Source organism: Phyllobates terribilis, unplaced genomic scaffold (assembly GCF_046119375.1).
Source record: "Phyllobates terribilis strain yellow unplaced genomic scaffold, ASM4611937v1 Scaffold_8__6_contigs__length_399053987, whole genome shotgun sequence".
Lineage (NCBI taxonomy): Eukaryota > Metazoa > Chordata > Amphibia > Anura > Dendrobatidae > Phyllobates > Phyllobates terribilis.
Window position 1 is genome coordinate 382,159,584 of NW_027362768.1, and position 25,747 is coordinate 382,185,330.

A 25,747-nucleotide genomic window follows, 5' to 3' on the forward strand; every position below is an offset into this window, starting at 1 on the left:
TGTATTATATAATGGACAGTGGGGGTGTATTATATAATGGACAGTGGGGGTGTATTATATAATGGACAGTGGGGGGTGTATTATATAATGGACAGTGGGGGTGTATTATATAATGGACAGTTCATTATATTTCCCAGGATTATTGCACTGTGTACTATTATATATCTTGTGCCCTTTGCCGTCTTGTATATTCCACTTTTCCCCTCCAATTACATCCACAGAGAAAAAGAGATCCATCCACCTACAAAGGGTTAACGTCTTGGGAAGGATCTGAGCATTAAGGATCTTCCTTCTCCCAAACTCCGCAGTTAATAATCCCGGGACCTTATACGTCCAGTGCAGATCGCAGCGTCCTTCATACACTGAACATCTCCGCTTTACGCCCAGTGCAACCATTTGTGGCAATTACATTCATTTTCTGTTTCTTGATCCATAATATATGACATTTACCTCAATGTAAGGAGTCAGAACTGAACGAGGCAGATGCTCTGTCCTGAGACGAGAGACGCTGCGAGACTAATAACAGCCGACTGTCAGGAGAGGATGCTGCACTCAACCACCCAGCATGGAGGAAGGGAAAACAGAGAAGACACCGACAAACGGCACAGTCCATGAAGAGCAAATCCACCTCTAAACACTACATCACAAGGTACAGACGGAACCTCAAGAGCTGCACTCACTATTCTGCTGGTGCAGTCACTGTGTACATACATTATCTTACTGATCCTGAGTTACATCCTGTATTATACTCCAGAGCTGTGCTCACTATTCTGCTGGTGCAGTCACTGTGTACATACATTACATTACTGATCCTGAGTCACATCCTGTATTATACTCCAGAGCTGCACTCACTATTCTGCTGGTGCAGTCACTGTGTACATACATTACATTACTGATCCTGAGTTACATCCTGTATTATACTCCAGAGCTTCACTCACTATTCTGCTGGTGCAGTTACTGTGTACATACATTACATTACTGATCCTGAGTTACATCCTGTATTATACTCCAGAGCTGCACTCACTATTCTGCTGGTGCAGTCACTGTGTACATACATTACATTACTGATCCTGAGTTACATCCTGTATTATACTCCAGAGCTGCACTCACTATTCTGCTGGTGCAGTCACTGTGTACATACATTACATTACTGATCCTGAGTTACATCCTGTATTATACTCCAGAGCTGCACTCACTATTCTGCTGGTGCAGTGACTGTGTACATACATTACATTACTGATCCTGAGTTACCTCCTGTATTATACTCCAGAGCTGCACTCACTATTCTGCTGGTGCAGTCACTGTGTACATACATTACATTACTGATCCTGAGTTACCTCCTGTATTATACTCCAGAGCAGCACTCACTATTCTGCTGGTGTAGTCACTGTGTACATACATTACATTACTGATCCTGAGTTACATCCTGTATTATACTCCAGAGCTGCACTCACTATTCTGCTGGTGCAGTGACTGTGTACATACATTACATTACTGATCCTGAGTTACCTCCTGTATTATACTCCAGAGCTGCACTCACTATTCTGCTGGTGCAGTCACTGTGTACATACATTACATTACTGATCCTGAGTTACCTCCTGTATTATACTCCAGAGCAGCACTCACTATTCTGCTGGTGTAGTCACTGTGTACATACATTACATTACTGATCCTGAGTTACATCCTGTATTATACTCCAGAGCTGCACTCACTATTCTGCTGGTGTAGTCACTGTGTACATACATTACATGACCGTGTACTGCCAACACGGGTTCCATGGTTCAACATGCCCCCATCTTCCAGCACTCACCTTTCCCCCACCAAATAAAAACACCGCACCTGTATTTCTTTGGATAAATTTGGCTACAGCGGCCATTTTATTAACAAACAACATTAACATATTAACAGTGTTATAAAATAAATAAGAAGGGAGGGTTCTTGGAGTTAAAATTAGATCTGGCATAAATTAAACCGAACTCGAACCACCATATTACCCTCAGCCGTCCATCACCAGCTCAAGGGCACCAAAAGCTCCCAGGGTAAAACCCCGTCCAGAGCCCAAAACCAAATGCCAGATCACTCCGGTTAATCAAGGCACTGCCCGTGATTATCCAATATTCTTTCCACCGGCACTTCTGTGCCAACTCCAAGAACCCCACCCCCCGCCACCAACGAACAGCCCTGACCACCTCAGGCTCGTGAGCGCCCCAACACCGCAAAAGCCCTTTCGATCCCCTCCTGTATGACCAATGCCCATAAATCAATGTCAATATCATTCAAATGTACGCCGTCCTTTTCCCAAAAATCTCCAACTCCCGCTTCCTGGTAACAAAAGCTGATATAGCTCTGGTCAACTTTACTCCTGCCCTATTAATTCCCTTCAATGATCTGGCCTCCCTCCATTTTCCTCTGGGCAAAATGTCAGACCACACTGTCAACACCTCAGGAAAGGATGTCCATAACCTTAACAGAACGATTCGAATGTCTCTCATCAATTCCCTAACCGGCCGAGCCGTCCAAATCATTACCCCCCATATGCACCACCAAAATATCCGGCGCCCGATCCAAACGAGCTGCTTTATGGAATTTTGTCAGCACCCTTCTCCAAACCATCCCTCAAAAACCCAACCACCGAACCACCGCTTGCTCCCTGCTAAAACCCATTTGCCTACCGTCCGGCCTCACGTCCGCCCTCAGCGCCCCCCAATTGACGAAAGAGTGTCCTAGCATCCAAACTAACAACGGGACGCCACCAGCAACAAGACAACCAAAAGGTATTCAAATCTCAAAAGGCAAATTACCTAAGACCGCACACCTAATGCCTTACATAAGACAGGTAACGATCAGAACTCCACCTCCCAATGCGTTTTATCACATTCTTGCCTAACCCCAAGCCATCCGCTTCTGATGCCGCACCAATTCTGAATGAATGTGACCCGTATACCTCAGGGCTAAGGCCCAGCTCAGCAATCCCCTTTTTAAACACCGCTATGAATTGAAAACGTGACAAAAAGTCTCCATTTTCATGACACAATAATGGGCCCTTCCGCCCTGGCCAAACCTGCCAATAAGCCAATAAACATCTCCTAGGACAAGGAAAAGATCCCATAACCTCACCCAATATTACTCGTTTACCTTTGCCCAATTGATCCGTCTTCCCCCACCTAATCCAAAATTCAATACCCCCATCTCGACCACTCATATCCTCAGCAAACAAACCCCCAACTTTATTCCCGCTTGGTGCCACCAATTCACCTACTCTTATCGCGCCAAAAAATGCCAATGAAAAAGCCAACCTAAACAGTGTGGCTTCAAAAACTGAACAACAAATCTTATCCAATACAAAACCCAAACGTTCCAAAATACTAAAGGTTACAGGCCTCCGTTTATCCAACTCTTTACCTCTTCTCCTAAAGCCCTTGAGAGCTTGCTTCACTAAAAAGGACTTCGTAACATCCTTCATCCCCTGCAATTTAAAACCAAACGCTAAACCTGCAACAAACTTGCCAACTTTTGAAACCGACCATCCGCTCTCCGCTGCCCTTCCCACGAGAATCAACACCGCCATCTCTCTATTTCCATCACTCTCCATCACACCCCACTGCATAATCCAATTTTGCCATAGTCGCCACGATGCCTCGTATAATGCCCAGGTCTGTCTCGTGATGGACTCCCGTATTAACCGTCCCGCTCTTCCATAACCAGCTGCCACAAGCGCGAAGGGCATTCCTGTCCCACGTCCTCTGCCTCTGGTGCTAGCGTCCGAAAACGATCCCACTGAAAACGAGACAAGGCATCTGCTATGGAATTTTGTACACCTGGAACATGGACCGCTGTAATCCAAGCGTTCAGCTTAAGACAACAAAGTACTAGTTCCCTCAGCAGCCTAATCACAGGCGGAGACGAGGCCGACAAACTGTTGATGACAGACACCACTCCCATGTTATCGCAGTGAAACCAAATTCTCCTGTTGGCGAAATACTCAACCAAATAGTAACCGCAACAACAATAGGAAACAATTCCAAAAATGCCAAGTTCCTCGTAAGACCCCTCTCTTTCCACACCTTCGGCCACTCGCCAACGCTCCACCGCCCTTTCCAGTAGGCCCCGTAACCGACACCTCCTGCCGCATCCGTAAATATCTCACCATCAAAACTGCTCAAGAACTCCTGCTGGATTACTGACCTGCAGTTATAACTTTCCAAAAACAATTTCCAAACTTTTAGATCCTCCTTGTGGTCCTTATTAAGGCGAATGAAATGATGCGGGACGCGCACTCCTGCTGTCGCTCCTGACAACCTGCGACAAAATATTCTGCCCACTGGCATAATCCAGCAGGCAAAAATTCAAATGCCCTAACAGCGACAGTAGCTCCCTCAGGGTAACCTTGCGCAACTTCCTGATCCTATCGACCTCCTGTTTAAGCAAACTCAATTTATCATCCGGTAACCGACACTCCATTCTTTCGGTATCAATTACAATGCCCAAAAAACTTAAAATGGTGCCAGGTCCTTCCGTTTTTTCTTCTGCTAACGGCACGCCAAAATGCTCCGCTACCCACACCATAGTACCTAACAAATTCCTACACAACAACGATTGCGGGGGGCCTATAAACAAGAAGTCATCCAAATAATGAATGACTGACTTAACAGAAGCCAGGCCCTTCACTACCCATTCCAAAAAGGAGCTAAACGTTTCAAACAAAGAACACGAAATCGCACAACCCATTGGCAAACACCTATCCACATAGTACTCCCCTTCCCAAAAACAAACTAACAACGGGATGCTATCCAGGTGAAATGGCAACAACCTAAAGGCTGACTCGATATCAGTGTTAGCTAGCAACGAGCCTGGCCCGTATCTCCGTACCCAATGCACCGCCGCATCAAATGATGTATATTCAACCGAACACAACTCCTGCGCAATACCATCATTAACCGAAAGCCCCTTCGGGTACGACAAATGCTGAATCAAAAGAAACTTATTCAGCTCTTTCTTGGGCACAACCCCCAACGGCGAGATAATCACCCTGCTGCTAGGTAATACCCGAAACGGTCCCGCCATCCTGCCCAATTCCACCTCCTTAGCCAACTTCACACTAACCACTTCCGGATGAAGGGAAGCCGACGTCAAATTTTTAACTAAAAAGGGGACCTCGCGCTCAGGAGGAGGGATTCTAAAACCTTCCAAAAAACCATCCGCAATGACCTTAGCCTTCAACTGATCCGGATACCTACTTAGAAAGGGGGGGGCCATCGCGTGAACCCTCACCGGAGTCAGCCCTTTGACCGGTACCCACTGTCGGCTTTCCCTTACCCTTCTTAAAGCATTTTGATGCTCCGTGTGAGCTTCCGTTACAATGGGAGCACACATGTTTAAATTTACAGGAGGTCCCGAACTTGCATTGGCCGTCATTAAATTGCCAGCAAGTTCCCGCTTCCTTTTTTTGTGCTGTGTGCCCCTTGACTACTTCCCCCGTGTCCTGCTGACTGATTCCCGCTACTGTTGCTCCCGTGAAAGGACTCCCCATACCTCAGTGGGGCCATAACCTTCAACCACAACCCAATGTCCTTTTGATCCCATCTGATCTCTGGGCAGACAGCTTTCCTCTGCCTAAATTGCTCGTCATATCGTAACCACACCTGACCCCCATAAGTACGATGAGCCTCCCCAATAGAATCAAGGTAGCAAAATAAACCTGAGCAATTATCCGGAGCATTTTCCCCAATAACGCTAGCCAATATTGCAAAAGCCTGTAACCAATTAACAAACGTCTGAGGAATCAACCTCCACCTACACTTCTCTTCTTCCTCTTTTTTACTATCGTCCTTTTTACCCTTATCCAGATTAAACTTTTCCAGCGGAAGGGAAAAAATTTCAACTTAGTCATCCCGCCAAACTTTTCCTTTACCATTTTTTTTTTTTTTTTTTTTTTTTTACTTAAGTGTGCCCCCAACGGCCCCTCAAAGCACACATATACCTACCCTTTTGCCCTATCATCCAGCTTTACGGTATTCGCTTTGTCCTTCTCTGTCTGTACGCAAACCGATGCCCCAGAAGGTGTCCCGGCTGCATTCACCGCCGACCTGGCCGACTTGCTCCCCCACCTGCGACAACACCGGTTGACTAGGTACCCACGCCGCCGCAGGTAACAAACCTCCTTGATTAACTCCACCACCGTCTATTCTAGCCAAAATTTGCAACATGCTAAACAAAATGTCCCTAAGACCCACTACATCTGACCCACGACCTCCCTTAGTATTTTCCCCGCTGGGCCCAGCCAACTGCCTATCACCTCCCCCATCCACTAATGACCCAGCGGGCGACAAACAATACATGGACGCATGCTCACCAAGCTGCGCAGGTGCTGTGTCCCTGCCAGCCGAACGTCCCGAGTCCTGATGAATCCTGGATTTGCTTTGATCCTCGCCACACTCCGATTCGCCAGACTCCTGCTGCTGCTCAAGGCCCGCGCCCCTGGCCTCCTCGTCACCAGGGGGGACCTGAGCACGTGCCGATGTCCCCCGTCAGTCCTGGCTCCGGTCCTCCCCGCCATCCGTAGCACTTCCAGACCCGGACTCCCTAGCCCGATCCGTGGTGGTCCGTGGGTGACTGCCAGGCAGCCCCATGCTGCTTCCCGCCGCTCCACCGCCCTGGATGTGCTGACTCGAGCCTGGCAGCAGGTCCTCGAATTACTGCTGCCTGCCCGTGCACCTGCGCTGCTGTATCCCTCCGCTGATGTTTCTGGCAGGCACCCCGACTGGTACATCGCCAGGTGCGCCTGCCGTGCTGATGGTCCCTCTTGTCCCCTCATCCGCTCTAGCACTCCGTTTTCTTATGGGCAAGCGGCGTCCTGCTGCGGGGGGTGTGTCCATGCACCCACCGCTCACTTCCTGAACGCCCGTCACATGACGCCGGGGCCGGAAGTGACGTAGGCCGCACTTCCGGTGAAGCCCCGCCCCCCGGATGATGACGCGGCTGCAGCATGGGCCTTGCTTCCGGCGCGGCCCGGGCTCTGGTATTGCGGCGCGCTGCCGGAGCAGGCCGCACTACAGCTGAGCGGGGCACTTCAGTCGCGGACCGCGACCCGATGCTGGGGGAGCCCGCAGGCCGGCTGGGCGGATTCCTGCCGCGGCGGGCACGCTGGCGGGGAGTTCCGCCGGCATGCTCACCGGACGCAGGGTCCCCTGAGGGGCTCCGCAGCCTGCGCCTGCTGCCCGTACTAACCATCTCCGGGGAAGGCCTCTCGGGTGGGGGGGGCGCGTCCTCCTGACGCTTCTTCTGGATCCCGACGGAGAATCTTCTGCCCCGGCATTCCCCAGCAATCCAGACAGCTGGGACTCGAGCCACCCTCCGCGCCTGGATCTGGCAGCCTCCCTCAGCCTGGCGATCAGGGAATCAACGGTTTCCATAAGATTGGTAAGTGTATTCAAACAATGGGAAAGTTGTAGTTTTTTTTTTTTTTTTTGAGTTCTGCAACTTTCCCCGCTGACTTCCTTCCTGGACTGACCGTTTTACCGCACTTTTCCTTATTATATCTCCCCCCCCTTTCCCAATGCCCGCCCCTCCAGGCTTATAACCAATCCCGATATTGGGATTAAAAATTACACCCTCGTGGCCCATCCCGGTCATGTGGGGCTTCCTTCTAGTTACACTTGCTTCCAGCCCCTTTCTTTACATTACTGATCCTGAGTTACATCCTGTATTATACTCCAGAGCTGCACTCGCTATTCTGCTGGTGCAGTCACTGTGTACATACATTACATTACTGATCCTGAGTTACATCCTGTATTATACTCCAGAGCTGCACTCACTATTCTGCTGGTGCAGTCATTGTGTACATACATTACATTATTGATCCTGAGTTACACCCTGTATTATACCCCAGAGCTGCACTCACTATTCTGCTGGTGCAGTCACTGTGTACATACATTACATTACTGATCCTGAGTTACCTCCTGTATTATACTCCTGAGCTGCACTCACTATTCTGCTGGTGCAGTCACTGTGTACATACATTACATTACTGATCCTGAGTTACATCCTGTATTATACTTCAGAGCTGCACTCACTATTCTGCTGGTGCAGTCACTGTGTACATACATTACATTACTGATCCTGAGTTACATCCTGTATTATACTCCAGAGCTGCACTCACTATTCTGCTGGTGCAGTCACTGTGTACATACATTACATTACTGATCCTGAGTTACATCCTGTATTATACCCCAGAGCTGCGCTCACTATTCTGCTGGTGCAGTCACTGTGTACATACATTACATTACTGATCCTGAGTTACATCCTGTATTATACTCCAGAGCTGCACTCACTATTCTGCTGGTGCAGTCACTGTGTATATACATTACATTACTGATCCTGAGTTACCTCCTGTATTATACTCCAGAGCTGCACTCACTATTCTGCTGGTGCAGTCACTGTGTACATACATTACATTACTGATCCTGAGTTACATCCTGTATTATACTCCAGAGCTGCACTCGCTATTCTGCTGGTGCAGTCACTGTGTACATACATTACATTACTGATCCTGAGTTACATCCTGTATTATACTCCAGAGCTGCACTCACTATTCTGCTGGTGCAGTCATTGTGTACATACATTACATTATTGATCCTGAGTTACATCCTGTATTATACCCCAGAGCTGCACTCACTATTCTGCTGGTGCAGTCACTGTGTACATACATTACATTACTGATCCTGAGTTACCTCCTGTATTATACTCCTGAGCTGCACTCACTATTCTGCTGGTGCAGTCACTGTGTACATACATTACATTACTGATCCTGAGTTACATCCTGTATTATACTTCAGAGCTGCACTCACTATTCTGCTGGTGCAGTCACTGTGTACATACATTACATTACTGATCCTGAGTTACATCCTGTATTATACTCCAGAGCTGCACTCACTATTCTGCTGGTGCAGTCACTGTGTACATACATTACATTACTGATCCTGAGTTACCTCCTGTATTATACTCCAGAGCTGCACTCACTATTCTGCTGGTGCAGTCACTGTGTACATACATTACATTACTGATCCTGAGTTACATCCTGTATTATACTCCAGAGCTGCACTCACTATTCTGCTGGTGCAGTCACTGTGTATATACATTACATTACTGATCCTGAGTTACATCCTGTATTATACTCCAGAGCTTCACTCACTATTCTGCTGGTGCAGTCACTGTGTACATACATTACATTACTGATCCTGAGTTACATCCTGTATTATACCCCAGAGCTGCGCTCACTATTCTGCTGGTGCAGTCACTGTGTACATACATTACATTACTGATCCTGAGTTACATCCTGTATTATACTCCAGAGCTTCACTCACTATTCTGCTGGTGCAGTCACTGTGTACATACATTACATTACTGATCCTGAGTTACATCATGTATTATACCCCAGAGCTGCGCTCACTATTCTGCTGGTGCAGTCACTGTGTACATACATTACATTACTGATCCTGAGTTACATCCTGTATTATACCCCAGAGCTGCGCTCACTATACTGCTGGTGCAGTCACTGTGTACATACATTACATTACTGATCCTGAGTCACATCCTGTATTATACTCCAGAGCTGCACTCACTATTCTGCTGGTGCAGTCACTGTGTACATACATTACATTACTGATCCTGAGTTACATCCTGTATTATACTCCAGAGCTGCACTCACTATTCTGCTGGTGCAGTCACTGTGTGCATACATTACATTACTGATCCTGAGTTACATCCTGTATTATACTCCAGAGCTGCACTCACTATTCTGCTGGTGCAGTCACTGTGTACATACATTACATTACTGATCCTGAGTTACATCCTGTATTATACCCCAGAGCTGCACTCACTATTCTGCTGGTGCAGTCACTGTGTACATACATTACATTACTGATCCTGAGTCACATCCTGTATTATACTCCAGAGCTGCACTCACTATTCTGCTGGTGCAGTCACTGTGTACATACATTACATTACTGATCCTGAGTTACCTCCTGTATTATACTCCAGGGCTGCACTCACTATTCTGCTGGTGCAGTCTCTGTGTACATACATTACATTACTGATCCGGAGTTACATCCTGTATTATACTCCAGAGCTGCACTCACTATTCTGCTGGTGCAGTCAGTGTACATACATTACATTACTGATCCTGAGTTACATCCTGTATTATACTCCAGAGCTGCACTCACTATTCTGCTGGTGCAGTCACTGTGTACATACATTACATTACTGATCCTGAGTTACATCCTGTATTATACTCCAGAGCTGCACTCACTATTCTGCTGGTGCAGTCACTGTGTACATACATTACATTACTGATCCTGAGTTACATCCTGTATTATACTCCAGAGCTGCACTCACTATTCTGCTGGTGCAGTCACTGTGTACATACATTACATTACTGATCCTGAGTTACATCCTGTATTATACCCCAGAGCTGCACTCACTATTCTGCTGGTGCAGTCACTGTGTATATACATTACATTACTGATCCTGAGTTCCATCCTGTATTATACTCCAAAGCTGCACTCACTATTCTGCTGGTGGAGTCACAGTGTACATACATTACATTACTGATCCTGAGTTACATCCTGTATTATACTCCAGAGCTGCACTCACTATTCTGCTGGTGCAGTCACTGTGTACATACATTACATTACTGATCCTGAGTTACATCCTGTATTATACTCCAGAGCTGCACTCACTATTCTGCTGGTGCAGTCACTGTGTACATTCATTACATTACTGATCCTGAGTTACCTCCTGTATTATACTCCAGAGCTGCACTCACTATTCTGCTGGTGCAGTCACTGTGTACATACATTACATTACTGATCCTGAGTTCCATCCTGTATTATACTCCAGAGCTGCACTCACTATTCTGCTGGTGCAGTCACTGTGTACATACATTACATTACTGATCCTGAGTTACCTCCTGTATTATACTCCAGAGCTGCACTCACTATTCTGCTGGTGCAGTCAGTGTACATACATTACATTACTGATCCTGAGTTCCATCCTGTATTATACTCCAGAGCTGCACTCACTATTCTGCTGGTGCAGTCACTGTGTACATACATTACATTACTGATCCTGAGTTACATCCTGTATTATACTCCAGAGCTGCACTCACTATTCTGCTGGTGCAGTCACTGTGTACATACATTACATTACTGATCCTTAGTTACCTCCTGTATTATACTCCAGAGCTGCACTCAATATTCTGCTGGTGCAGTCACTGTGTACATACATTACATTACTGATCCTGGGTTACATCCTGTATTATACTCCAGAGCTGCACTCACTATTCTGCAGGTGCAGTCACTGTGTACATACATTACATTACTGATCCTGGGTTACATCCTGTATTATACTCCAGAGCTGCACTCACTATTCTGCTGGTGCAATCACTGTGTACATACATTACATTACTGATCCTGAGTTACATCCTGTATTATACCCCAGAGCTGCACTCACTATTCTGCAGGTGCAGTCACTGTGTACATACATTACATTACTGATCCTGGGTTACCTCCTGTATTATACTCCAGAGCTGCACTCACTATTCTGCAGGTGCAGTCACTGTGTACATACATTACATTACTGATCCTGAGTTACATCCTGTATTATACTCCAGAGCTGCACTCACTATTCTGCTGGTGCAGTCACTGTGTACATACATTACATTACTGATCTTAAAGAATGAAACATCAGATTCTAAGCATAAAAAAAAGTAATATCTTATATCAGAAACGTCTGGAACCAGCAGGAGACCATGGGCTTTATCCTAGTAACACTATGGAATCATCCTTTAAGGGCTGGTCCAGGAGTAATTAACCTTTGCTGCTTACTTGCACAACAGCTCCACTCCTGGTTGCGTGCAGTATTGCAGCTCTGCCCTCAGTGAAGCTGCACCGCAGGCACAATCCATGGGTAGGTGTAACTCCCCTTTAATTTCCTTACAAATCCTGGTATATGGGAAAGCTGAGCCCGGAAGACGTCTCCGCAGCAGCGCTGAGCTCACAGGAGCATGATTGCAAAATCATTGAAAGCGTTTGATCTCAGCACGTCTTCATCATCACAATGGCTGGCCCATCGCGCTACTCCATCATCTCACCGGCCCGATAGTCTCTCCGCAAGAGATAATTACCGCCGGAACATCTGGAGAACATCATGGTCGCCTCATCCCAGGAAAGCAGCACAAATCCCACATTATCCTATTAAGATCCTTACACCTGGACAGCAGCGCCTCGGAGGCTGCACGGAGACGCTCGGCTGCGCCGCCGCTGCTATCGCGGCTCTATCCAACACCGGCCTTTTCTTCTCCGTCCTGTATTGCATTCTCATCTCCTCGTCTCTCTTCTTTATCCTTTCATCATGCCTCTATCCATTACCGCTCTCCCTCCTCCCTCGCTCCCTCTCTAAAGATTAAGGAGCTGTGTGTTTGCTTCTGCAGACGTTTCATCTTCTTTTCTTCTTTTTTTTTCCTTCTGGGTTGAGCTGCGAATTTATTGCAATTCGTGCTGGAGGCAGATTGGCCGGAATTATCCTGCGGCAGAGCGGACCCCCCAAAGTTACAGGCAGAACTTGTATGGCATACCTGTGACAGATGACTGCAGAACGCTCGGCCCCCCCCAGGACCCTGGATGGAAGTGCAACCTATATCCAGAACAGCCCCCAGAGACAGCGCGGCATATGGAGGCGGCGGCAGCAGCAAAATCTATATTTACTCTGTGCATCAGGCCCCTGGTGGACCCCAAAGCTACAGACAACAGACAGGGCCAGCAAGCTCCCGGCACATGGCCATTACCGATCGGCTAAACACTTCCGCTTCATTTTTTTCTCCGTTTGTCGCTGATTCAGGGATCTGGAGGAAAGTTGGTAAATGACAAACTCGGTTCGCTCCAAACAGGCGATTTTAACTATTTGGGTTCATATAAATACACCGAGTGCAATGGGAGAAAAAAAAAACGGACGGCACACGGACCATGTGTATGGCGTCCAATTTTTACGCACGCATCAAAGGAACCAGGAAATTGCATCAGCCAAGTACAGTAAATTCACAGCCAGAACCGTCCTGGCAACAAAGAAAAAACAAAAGAGTCTTATATAAAAGATATAGATAGATGATAGAAAGACATTAGATATGTAACAGATAGATATTAGATATATAATTAGATAGCTAGAATAGATTGTGTGTGTGTCTTTTTGGACAATTCACAGCTGACATCAACCCCAAGCCCCACTACCCTGATTGTCACCGCACCAGGGCAATCGGGAAGAGCAAAGGCATCTAATGTGATGCAGCATTTCTGGGGCGGCTGCGGGCTGATATTTTTAGGCTGGGAAGTGGCCAATAACCAGAGGCCTACCCAGTCTGATTATATCAGCCTGCAGCTGTCTGCTTTACCTTGGCTGGTTATCAAAAATAGGGGGGGACCCCTGTCGTTTTTTTCATTTATTTGGTTAAACAAGCCTAAAAAACTATAGATTAACACATGAAATGCACTAAAGGGTGCAAGTTCATATGTAGGGGGGGGGGGGGTTTGTGAAATTATATAAATGCAAGGTATCTATCTATCTTTCTTTATAGCAGTCATGGCCAAAAGTGTTGGCACACTTGAAATTGTTCCATAAAATGAAGTATTTCTCCCAGAAGATTATTGCAATTACACAGGTTTTGTTATACACAGGTTTAATTCCTTTCTGTGTATTGGAACAACACAAAAAAAAAAAAAGAAAATTGGACAGAATTTCACACAAAACCCCCAAAATGGGCCGGACAAAATTGTTGGCGACTTTCCAAAATTCTGAGTAAACAACTTTGTTTCCAAGCATATGATGCTTGTTCACACTCACCAGTGGCAAGTAATGGGTGTGGGCAATATGACAATCACTCCTGAAACCAGATAAAAAGGCGGAGAAGTTGACTCAATCTTTGCATTGTGTGTCTGTGTGCGCCACACTGAGCATGGAGAACAGAAAGAGGAGAAGAGAACTGTCTGAGGACTTGAGCAGTTTGCAGAAGAAGACTGCTCCAAAATTACAATTGTGATGTGTGAGAAGCTTGATTGTAGTTATTTATTCCAAAGGGTGCAACCAAATATTAACTTGAGGGTGCTAACAATTCTGTCCAGACCATTTTTGGGGTTTTGTGAGAAATTATGTCCAATTTGCCTTTTTTCTCTGTTTTTTTTTTTGTGTTGTTCCAATACACACAAAGGAAATAAACCTGTGTATAACAAAACGTGTGTAATTGCAATAATTGTGTAGGAGGAATACTTCATCTTCTGGAACAATTTCAAGGGTGATGATACAAGGTAAACCATTGTCCCACTTTTTGGGATGAACATCAGAGCGATTTTTTATAGGCAGATGTGAGCGACCTGTGGACCGTGGAGGAAGACATTACTGCTTTTGAAAATTCTAACAATCACAAAGTAGAATTATTGCATCATTGTAACCAATAATTTGGACTGATGACATCATCACCCGATGGCATTTTCACACTGTCATAAAAGAATGCGGAAACTAAACCATAGACAAAGTCATTATTACTAATTTGCAAATTGTAGCAACCAACCAGTATAAGTAGAAATATGGCAACATTGTAAACGATGATGATGAATGATGAGATCAGCAGTAGGGGGTACGCTTAGTGGAAGGCTCTAGTTAATCAGAAGAGTGGAGGAAGCTTTCATTACTGCTTCGCAAATCCTGCCAATCAGAATAAAACATTGTAAGTAACAACTATGAATGATGACATCATCGTGTGATGACATCAGCAGCAGGAGAGTGTCAGCTAGAAAACTTTAGAAGAGTGTAGCCCTAGACCACAGAGGAAGCCATACTTAATGGTATGAGAATCCCACCAAACAATAACCATTACCTCAACAATGAACCGTTGTAACCAATGACATCATCACGTGATGACATCATTATATGATGACATCGGCAGCACCGGTGCGCCCAATATAGGCCATGATTTAGACAGAAGAGTTCGGCACTAGATTATAGTCCAAGCCCTCGTTACTGGTCTGCAAATTCAACCAACCAATCAATGCAAGTAGAACAGAATGAAACATTGTATAACCATCATGTGACATCACCAAGTTATGACATCAGCAGGGGAGTGTCTATAAAATGCCAAGTTTACCGACCAATCAGCATAGGTGGAACATTGAAGCATAAGTGGACCGATTCCGACATTGTAACCAATGACTATGAGTGATGACATCATCATGTGATGACATCAGCAGCACCGCAGCGTCCAGTATAGAGGTTCGGCACTGAATCCTAGAGCTGCATTACCGGTTTGCCAATCCTATCGATCAATCAACAGGGGTAGAACGATGTGAGGTTATAGGTTGAGCTCAATGGATTTCAACCCTAAAATTATGATACTATTATATAATCACCAGTGTTCATGAATGACGACATCATCGTGTAATGACATCAGCAGCAGCAGCAGGGTATTTGGCTTCCATGATCATACTGATGACCACCAGCTGAATGTAAAGCTCCAGCGTCCTTGTGCAAGAGCTCTCCAGGGTCCCCCTTCCCAGTCCTTGGGGTCTTTGACCACAGTTGTGCATGATGACATCACGAGCAGCGATTCTTGCAGTTACTGTAGATCTTTGTGGATATTTTATGGCGCCTCCACAGCTCCCAGTCACAGCTGTGCTGCTCTGCTGCCCAATAGGTGGCGCTCTGCAGAAATGCAGTTAAGGCCCTAATGCAAACTCTGTGCTGGGGATTTATAGCACAACTGACCCTTTTATATGTGGCAGGGGGTCTCTGGACCCCACAAGAATCAGGGACTGGTATTGATTATAACTTCTACACAGATAACTTCTACTCTGCACCACCAGCATTGATGGATTCACATTCAGAGAACCGGTCCCTGTCCTATCCTCTGTTTTTGTATTGGAGCCCCCACTATTCTATACTGCTCCCCCTTTGTGGATTTATTTTGTGATTTTGTGGACCACTAGGGGGCAATAGAGATTGTGAAAACAACCCTGCTCCGCTCTGCACCCCTATCAGGCCCTACTGCAGCTCATCCCCCTTCTCCAAATACCCCCCCGACCACCTTACTGAGCAGACGCCATAGTGAAATACATCAAGCCTCGCAGCACAGAGGATTTCAGGAAACAGAGACACCAATGTTGGGACTCAAGGGGAAGGTAAAGGCTTTACTACAAGGGAAGGAACACATTTGTGAGTGCAAATATGAAGTCCCACAAGGGGCCGCAGATCCCCAAACCTAGTGCTCTAAAGCCTTTCCACTATATGTCTCCAGGGTCAGTCCCTCTTAAAGCTGCAGTACCTATGCGGAGGGCATGCTTATACCTTTTCCATGGTTGAGCATTGGATCTGGGCCACATACACCTAATGGCAGGAGCAGAGGCTGCAGCTTGACTTCTTGCACTCAATAAATGAGGCTTCGTTCACACGTCAGCATTTTTGCATCAGCGTGTCAGACTGAAGAAGAACATTGGGCCCACAGGAGGATTTGATTCTGAGGGCCCACCTTTCTCCCCCCACTGAAGAGCCCCATAGCAGCTGCAAGGTTTGCACTATGAACTCTCCTGAAGGAGAAGGCAGGGCCCACCGGAGGATTCTCCGGTTCTCTGGTGGGCCAGTCCAACCCTGTGCATCAGTATTTCATCCGTATTTTTTATGCCAAAACCAGGATTGTCTCCAAAACACAGAACCGCTGTCAACCTTTCAATTACGTTTTTTTCTCTGTAAGCTCCGCTCTTAGCTTTGGCATAGAAACACTGATGCAAAAAATACTGCCGTGTGAATGAGGCCTTACAGGGAGAAGCCATTTAGTTCACACTTGCACATTCTCCGCCGAGGACCGTGTTATATGTACATTTATTGCAGATGTTAATGCAGGTTTGCTGTGGATTTTGCCCTTTGCATTGCAAAAAAATAAAAATCCTTATTGAATCTGCCTGCAAATCTGGGCAGAAAAACGACAGAATGTTTGCAGATCTTCCTTTCCTCCTTGCTACAAACTAAAGAAGGAGTTCAGCTCCGGCAGCTGCATTGTGCGGTGCAGTCAGGGGCAGCGCACAGACGCCGCTCACCAGCAGCTGCTCCCGTGGCCCCGAGTGAGCCAGCGATCTAGGACGACGCCTGATTACTCGCACAGCAGGGCCGGGAGGCGACACGGGTGCCGATCCTGCACCACATCGCTGTGTGCCATCTTCTTCTTCCTCTACAGAATGACATCGCAATTCCCCCGAAACCTCCGGTCGCCATCTCCGGGGACACAACGCTGTGAAACTTGCTAACGAGCCCTTAGCCTCTGGGAAAATGAGAGTTGTTAAACGGTCGTCGGCTTGGAGAGAACATAATCCACATGAGCGCTTGACACTTTGTCGGGGAGGACGGTGGGAGCACGGCGAGGGCGAAATTGGGATGAGGGGGGGTGTCCACGCTGAAGGTTTCCTGCTGTCTCGCTTGATACTTTCCAGTAGGGATCCTGATTACTTATGGGGGGCGTCCGGCTCGGTGCCATTATCCTGTTAGGGTAGTGTTCCCTCCCGCGGTTTATTGCGTTATTGGCTTGTAATGGAGCCGAGGAGCCGAACTCTCTTGTTAGGGATTTGTGACTGCTTTCATTACCTTGTTACCTTGTATCGGATCAGTCCCCTGTTAGCTTGTAATGGAGCAGCGAGGATTGTATCCGGCACTTTCTACACCGCGGCCGGGGTTGTATAATGACATTACCCGGGGGGGCGGACATGCAGCGCAGGAGCAAATCCCCAGCCCCGGCGTCCTGTATAAACGCCTGGACTAATCCTCCCTCCGAATCCTGCGGCCCTCGCTCTCCTCCTTATCTACAACATGTCACCGTCAGACCCACTCACCACTAAACACATCCCACCAAATCGTGGAGGGATTCTCCATGGATTCATCTTCAGTCCTCCTCCATTGTATCACTATTCCCGCCATAAACCTGCACTTTATAAAGCGCCATCGCCTCATTATAGCAGAATAATATGTCAGGATGAAAATTAATAGCTGGCACGAGGGGCTGCGGGGGGCACAGGGGACGTGGAAGGAATGAGTGGGCTGCGTTTAATGTGATGCATGAAGGTGACACATTGTAACGATTGAGTAGGAGACGCGGTGGGTGTAAGAGATCAGGGCAATATTACTATAGAAACATTAGGGGTTAAAATCCCACTGGGGTCACAACTGTAGGGAGTTTGTGTGTTCTTCCCTTATACATAGATTGTAAGCTCCTGGAGTCAGTGATGATGGGAGTGATACACTGCTTACATTAGATTGTTAGCTCCAGGGGTCAGTGATGATGGGAGTGATACACTGCTTACATTACATTGTAAGCTCCTGGAGTCAGTGATGATGGGAGTGATACACTTCTTAGATTAGATTGTAAGCTCCTGGAGTCAGTGATGATGGGAGTGATACACTTCTTACATTAGATTGTAAGCTCCTGGAGTCAGTGATGATGGGAGTGATACACTGCTTACATTAGATTGTAAGCTCCTGGAGTCAGTGATGATGGGAGTGATACACTGCTTACATTAGATTGTAAGCTCCTGGAGTCAGTGATGATGGGAGTGATACACTGCTTACATTAGATTGTAAGCTCCTGGGGTCAGTGATGATGGGAGTGATACACTGCTTACATTAGATTGTAAGCTCCTGGAGTCAGTGATGATGGGAGTGATACACTGCTTACATTAGATTGTAAGCTCCTGGAGTCAGTGATGATGGGAGTGATACACTGCTTACATTAGATTGTAAGCTCCTGGAGTCAGTGATGATGGGAGTGATACACTGCTTACATTAGATTGTAAACTCCTGGAGTCAGTGATGATGGGAGTGATACACTGCTTACATTAGATTGTAAGCTCCTGGAGTCAGTGATGATGGGAGTGATACACTGCTTACATTAGATTGTAAGCTCCTGGAGTCAGTGATGATGGGAGTGATACACTGCTTACATTAGATTGTAAACTCCTGGAGTCAGTGATGATGGGAGTGATACACTGCTTACATTAGATTGTAAGCTCCTGGAGTCAGTGATGATGGGAGTGATACACTGCTTACATTAGATTGTAAGCTCCTGGAGTCAGTGATGATGGGAGTGATACACTTCTTAGATTAGATTGTAAGCTCCTGGAGTCAGTGATGATGGGAGTGATACACTGCTTACATTAGATTGTAAACTCCTGGAGTCAGTGATGATGGGAGTGATACACTTCTTAGATTAGATTGTAAGCTCCTGGAGTCAGTGATGATGGGAGTGATACACTTCTTACATTAGATTGTAAGCTCCTGGAGTCAGTGATGATGGGAGTGATACACTGCTTACATTAGATTGTAAGCTCCTGGAGTCAGTGATGATGGGAGTGATACACTGCTTACATTAGATTGTAAGCTCCTGGAGTCAGTGATGATGGGAGTGATACACTGCTTACATTAGATTGTAAGCTCCTGGGGTCAGTGATGATGGGAGTGATACACTGCTTACATTAGATTGTAAGCTGCTGGAGTCAGTGATGATGGGAGTGATACACTGCTTACATTAGATTGTAAACTCCTGGAGTCAGTGATGATGGGAGTGATACACTGCTTACATTAGATTGTAAGCTCCTGGAGTCAGTGATGATGGGAGTGATACACTGCTTACATTAGATTGTAAGCTGCTGGAGTCAGTGATGATGGGAGTGATACACTGCTTACATTACATTGTAAGCTCCTGGAGTCAGTGATGATGGGAGTGATACACTGCTTACATTAGATTGTAAACTCCTGGAGTCAGTGATGATGGGAGTGATACACTGCTTACATTAGATTGTAAGCTCCTGGAGTCAGTGATGATGGGAGTGATACACTTCTTAGATTAGATTGTAAGCTCCTGGAGTCAGTGATGATGGGAGTGATACACTTCTTAGATTAGATTGTAAGCTCCTGGAGTCAGTGATGATGGGAGTGATACACTTCTTACATTAGATTGTAAGCTCCTGGAGTCAGTGATGATGGGAGTGATACACTTCTTACATTAGATTGTAAGCTCCTGGAGTCAGTGATGATGGGAGTGATACACTGCTTACATTAGATTGTAAGCTCCTGGGGTCAGTGATGATGGGAGTGATACACTTCTTACATTAGATTGTAAGCTCCTGGAGTCAGTGATGATGGGAGTGATACACTGCTTACATTAGATTGTAAGCTCCTGGGGTCAGTGATGATGGGAGTGATACACTGCTTACATTAGATTGTAAGCTCCTGGGGTCAGTGATGATGGGAGTGATACACTTCTTACATTAGATTGTAAGCTCCTGGGGTCAGGGATGATGGGAGTGATACACTGCTTACATTAGATTGTAAGCTCCTGGGGTCAGGGATGATGGGAGTGATACACTGCTTACATTAGATTGTAAGCTCCTGGAGTCAGTGATGATGGGAGTGATACACTGCTTACATTACATTGTAAGCTCCTGGAGTCAGTGATGATGGGAGTGATACACTGCTTACATTACATTGTAAGCTCCTGGGGTCAGTGATGATGGGAGTGATACACTTCTTACATTAGATTGTAAGCTCCTGGGGTCAGTGATGATGGGAGTGATACACTGCTTACATTAGATTGTAAGCTCCTGGGGTCAGTGATGATGGGAGTGATACACTACCTGGTGATAATTTCTTATATGATGGTAGATACAACCATGTGAAATGTAATGTGGAATATAAATATTTGCGGATCTGTGTAAATATTTTCTGTTTTAAAAGTCAAGTCACTCACTGTGATAAATCATGCAATTTTGCAGGTATAATGGGGGGACAGTAATAGTCGGGGTATACTGGTCACAGTTTTAGAGGTTACAGTGATTCAAGTTGATATTGGGGTACACTGACTATAGTGGTTGTGGGGGGACACTAGGTCCTGTAATAGTGGCGTAACCTTGACTGCAGTGATTATAGTTGAGCTGCAGCAATTCTATTGCTATAGGAGATGAATGGATTCCAGTGTTAGTGGGGTACGCTGACACATCTATGGGGGTACACTGATTCCAGTTATTGTTGGTTACACCAATTACATTCACTGAGGGGTTCCGTGATTATAGACATTGTGGGGTACATTGATTACAGTTAAATTAGGGGTACAGTGGTCATGATTATAGTGGGCTACACTAACAGGTGTAGTGGGGGTGCATTGAGTATAGTTATATTAGGGGTACAGTGATTATAGTGGGGTACACTGTGTTCTGTTATATTGTGGTACGCTATTCTGTTATATTGGGGGTACATTTTATTCTGTTATATTGGGGTACACTGTATTCTGTTATATTGGGGGTACACTATTCTGTTATTTTGGGGTACATTATTCTGTTATATTCTGGGTATACTGTATTCTGTTATTTTGGGGGTACACTGTATTCTGTTATATTGGGGGTACACTGTATTCTGTTATTTTTGGGATATACTGTATTCTGTTATTTTGGGGTACACTGTATTCTGTTATATTGGGGTACACTGTATTCTGTTATATTGGGGGTACACTGTACTCTGTTATTTTGGGGTACACTGTATTCTGTTATATTGGGGATACCCTGTATTCTGTTATATTGGGGGTACACTGTATTCTGTTATATTGGGGGTACACTGTATTGTGTTATATTTGGGGTACACTGTATTCTGTTAGATTTGGGGTACGCTGTATTCTGTTAGATTTGGGGTACACTGTATTCTGTTATATTTGGGGTATGCTGTATTCTGTTATATGGGGGTATGCTGTATTCTGTTATATTGGGGGTACACTGTATTCTGTTATATTTGGGGTACACTGTATTCTGTTATATTTGGGGTATGCTGTATTCTGTTATATTGGGGGTATGCTGTATTCTGTTATATTGGGGGTACACTGTATTCTGTTATATTTGGGGTACACTGTATTCTGTTATATTGGGGGTACACTGCATTCTGTTATATTGGGGGTATGCTGTATTCTGTTATATTTGGGGTACACTGTATTGTTATATTTGGGGTGCACTGTATTCTGTTATATTGGGGGTACACTGTATTCTGTTATATTTGGGGTACACTGTATTCTGTTATATTGGGGATACCCTGTATTCTGTTATATTGGGGGTACACTGTATTCTGTTATATTGGAGGTATGCTGTATTCTGTTATATTTGGGGTACACTGTATTGTTATATTTGGGGTGCACTGTATTCTGTTATATTGGGGGTACACTGTATTCTGTTATATTTGGGGTACACTGTATTCTGTTATATTGGGGATACCCTGTATTCTGTTATATTAGGGGTACACTGTATTCTGTTATATTGGAGGTATGCTGTATTCTGTTATATTTGGGGTACACTGTATTCTGTTATATTTGGGGTACGCTTCCAGTTACATGTGTAATACACTGCCCCCAGTAACGCGTGACATTTTGTATACATCGATGCCGCCAGTTTGGGCAGCCACCATATAACACTGGGTAATTAGTGGTGGATATGGGGTCCTCGAGGGGCACTAGGCGCAGCTTTAATCACGCTCAGACAGGGACAGTTGGTCGCAGCAGGAGCCACTAAATGACAATCAGTTGTAATAAGTCGATGCAAAACTCTTCAGATAACAAGCAGCGTGGGCTCGGCTCAATCAATCAATGTCTGTTAGATCAGATTGTATCCAAGTCTATTCCAGATAGTTCTAGGCAATATCCGATCACGTTCCACCATGTTTCCACCCTGATCACAGGCCCAGGTTATCAGCCCCGCTACAATGTATCATGTATGTCACATTAATCAGCAGAGGATACATGTGTTACACATCACAGATACCAGACCATGAGCAACAGATCAGAGTGTCAGCTCTGCAGGCTGCGCCGCATTATATATGTAGATTATTCTCTGTATGGGGCCCATGAAGGATCTTGTGGATCTCTACTAAAAGGCTTGCAAACTGTCGGCAGGTTTCCGCTGTAGTAAAACGCATTACGAGGCTCATCACATGTATCACCAGCTCATAATTTATAGAGACATACATGACATAACATATACACAGCAAACATCAAAGTGCCTTCATTTTATTGTAACCCATACAGCGAACACAACCCCATAATTAGACCCCACCCCCCTAATACACACCCTACAGGGGCTGTACACCCCCACACTGCAATATTCCTCTCTGCTATACATTATATAACCTGTGGTTATGGTAATATTCATTCATAGTGGAAACAGATAAGCGGTATAGTAAGCCGAGCCCCAATAATGCAAGAAAACATCCCAAAAAATCCACCCTGCACTCAAGTCTATGACTCTGTTCATTGACAATGCAAAAAAAACATGAATAAACACACATCCACTGTCACCCAGGTTTATCACCCCACAGACACATATGTACAAATGCTCAATAGACTTATCATATTGTCTCATCCCAACATACAGGACATCTAACCCTCCCTGCAAAGAGCAAAATACTACAAAATACAGAGCACAATGGCCATTGTCAGGGCTAAACACCCACTTGCCCTTTAATAAAATAACATTATATAACATAGCTGGGAGCTTAGTGCAATAATCCACAGACCTGTCTCAGTGGGGGTGATATGCTGCAGACAATATACAAAGTGTTACATGCACATAAATGAATATAAGAGGAAAGGGTGGGTGGAGATCATAGCTGAAGCCCCCATAGAGTTACTGTATAATCCATTGCAATATTTCCATAAACAACCTGATATATAGTAACACACATGGATAGATAGATAATAGATAGATAATAGATAGATAGATAATAGATGATAGATAATAGATAGATAATAGATGATAGATAGATGATAGATAGATAGATAATAGATAGATAGATAGAAAATAGATAGATGATAGATAGATAATAGATACATAATAGGTAGATAAATAATAGATGATAGATAGATAATAGGTAGATAGATAGATAAATAATAGATGATAGATAGTAGATAGATAATAGATGATAGATGATAGATAGCCTAGTCTTGTGCACAGACCATTGGCTGCACAGGTAAGGAGGATCACTGTCTACCTACCCAGCATCTACTTATTGCAGATGCAATTCTGCACACTCTCCTATACAGAGCTCTTGTGTCACAAACATTGACAGAGACAATACATTCACTAGACTGTCCCAGTTTTGTCCCTTTGCAATTATAATGCTATTTGCACTCCCAGTCCAGAGTCTCAGTCCCCAGCACACAACCTGCAACTGCACAAACCTTCCTACAATGCAGAAGTGCTGGAGACAAGGTGGAAGCCCACAGTGGATACAATGTATATGCGAAAGTATAAATGACGCCATGTGTATACCGTACACCATGCATGACATTAGGAATCTGCTGGAGACAATGTATATACCATGCCGATCTCTAGACACAATGTATATGTGATGGACTCAGTCTGATATCCGCTTATATGTGTCACCCTGTCACCTGTATACAGCATATCATTACTGGCTATAATGTATATATGTGACAATAATAAGTGTGGTAAGTGCTGGCAATTGTCCTACCTTGAGGCATTGTCTATACATCACCCCTGAATACAATGTACTTATTTTACATAGAAGAAATGCATAATATACTCCTGGATACATTATATGAGAATTGGATACACAGCTAAGTATATAACATACACCTATAGGATACATAGGTACCGAAGATCATTTCAATGTCCCACTTTGATACAGTGTATATTTGCTGGAAGTAATGTGTAAACAACACCTGGATACAAGGTAGAGATCCTATAGGTACAGCATATGTATAATATACCCCTGACTACAATGTATACATCCTATAGGAGTAATATATGCAGACCATAGCCCCGTGTATATCCTATAGGCGTAATATATGTGGAACATAGCCCAGTGTATATCCTATAGGGGCAATATATGTAGAATATAGCCCAGTGTATATCCTATAGTAGTAATATGCGTAGACTATAACCCTGTATACATCCTATAGGAGTAATATATGTAGACCATAGCCCTGTATACAGCCTATGATAGTACTATATGTAGACTACAGCCCTGTATACAGCCTATGATAGTACTATATGTAGACCATAGCCCTGTATACATCCTATAGGAGTAATATATATGTAGACCATGGCCCTGTATACATCCTTTAGTAGTAACATGTAGACCATAACCCCATATACAATATATACATCCTATAGGAGTATTATATATAGACCATAGCCCTGGGTACAGTATATACCTCCTATAGGAGTATATAGACCATAGCCCCAGTATACATCCTATAGGAGTATTATATATAGACCATAGCCCTAGGTAAATTATATACATCCTATAGGAGTGTATAGACCATAGCTCCAGTATACATCGTATAGGAGTATTTTATATAGACCATAGCCCTGTATACAATATATACATTCCACCTGGATGAGTGCAGAACAGAATTTAGACATCCTCAGTGGATACAAAGTATAAATCCTACCTTGACACAATGCATAAGTCCTGCCTGGATACAATGTACAAGTGACACCTGGTACAATGGATCCTACTGGTTTTCTACAGCACTAACAATAGAAAGAAAGTCTCCATCCTGCAGACACAGAAGTCCTGAGCGATAATCCCAGCACAGCCGCCGCCGTCGCCCCTGGACAGATCCCACCATGCACACAGAGCATGGACATAGACCATGCACACAGAGCATGGA

General features: G+C 45.0%; 1 protein-coding gene across 6 annotated transcripts in view; it reads right to left on the reverse strand.

Annotated features, from left to right (window-relative positions):
- Positions 1-25,747, reverse strand: part of LOC141157597 (contactin-4-like) — a 278,609-nt gene that overhangs the window by 130,694 nt on the left and 122,168 nt on the right. Inside the window, exon 1 of one of the 6 annotated variants that reach the window (XM_073645063.1) lies at positions 17,671-17,838. The exons of 4 other annotated variants lie outside the window; for them this stretch is intronic. The gene's annotated coding sequence lies outside the window, so the exon portion shown is untranslated. Of the gene's footprint in view, positions 1-11,882; positions 12,719-17,670; positions 17,839-25,747 lie in introns of those variants that run through there. One more of the 6 variants, XM_073645062.1, reaches the window with a different exon arrangement.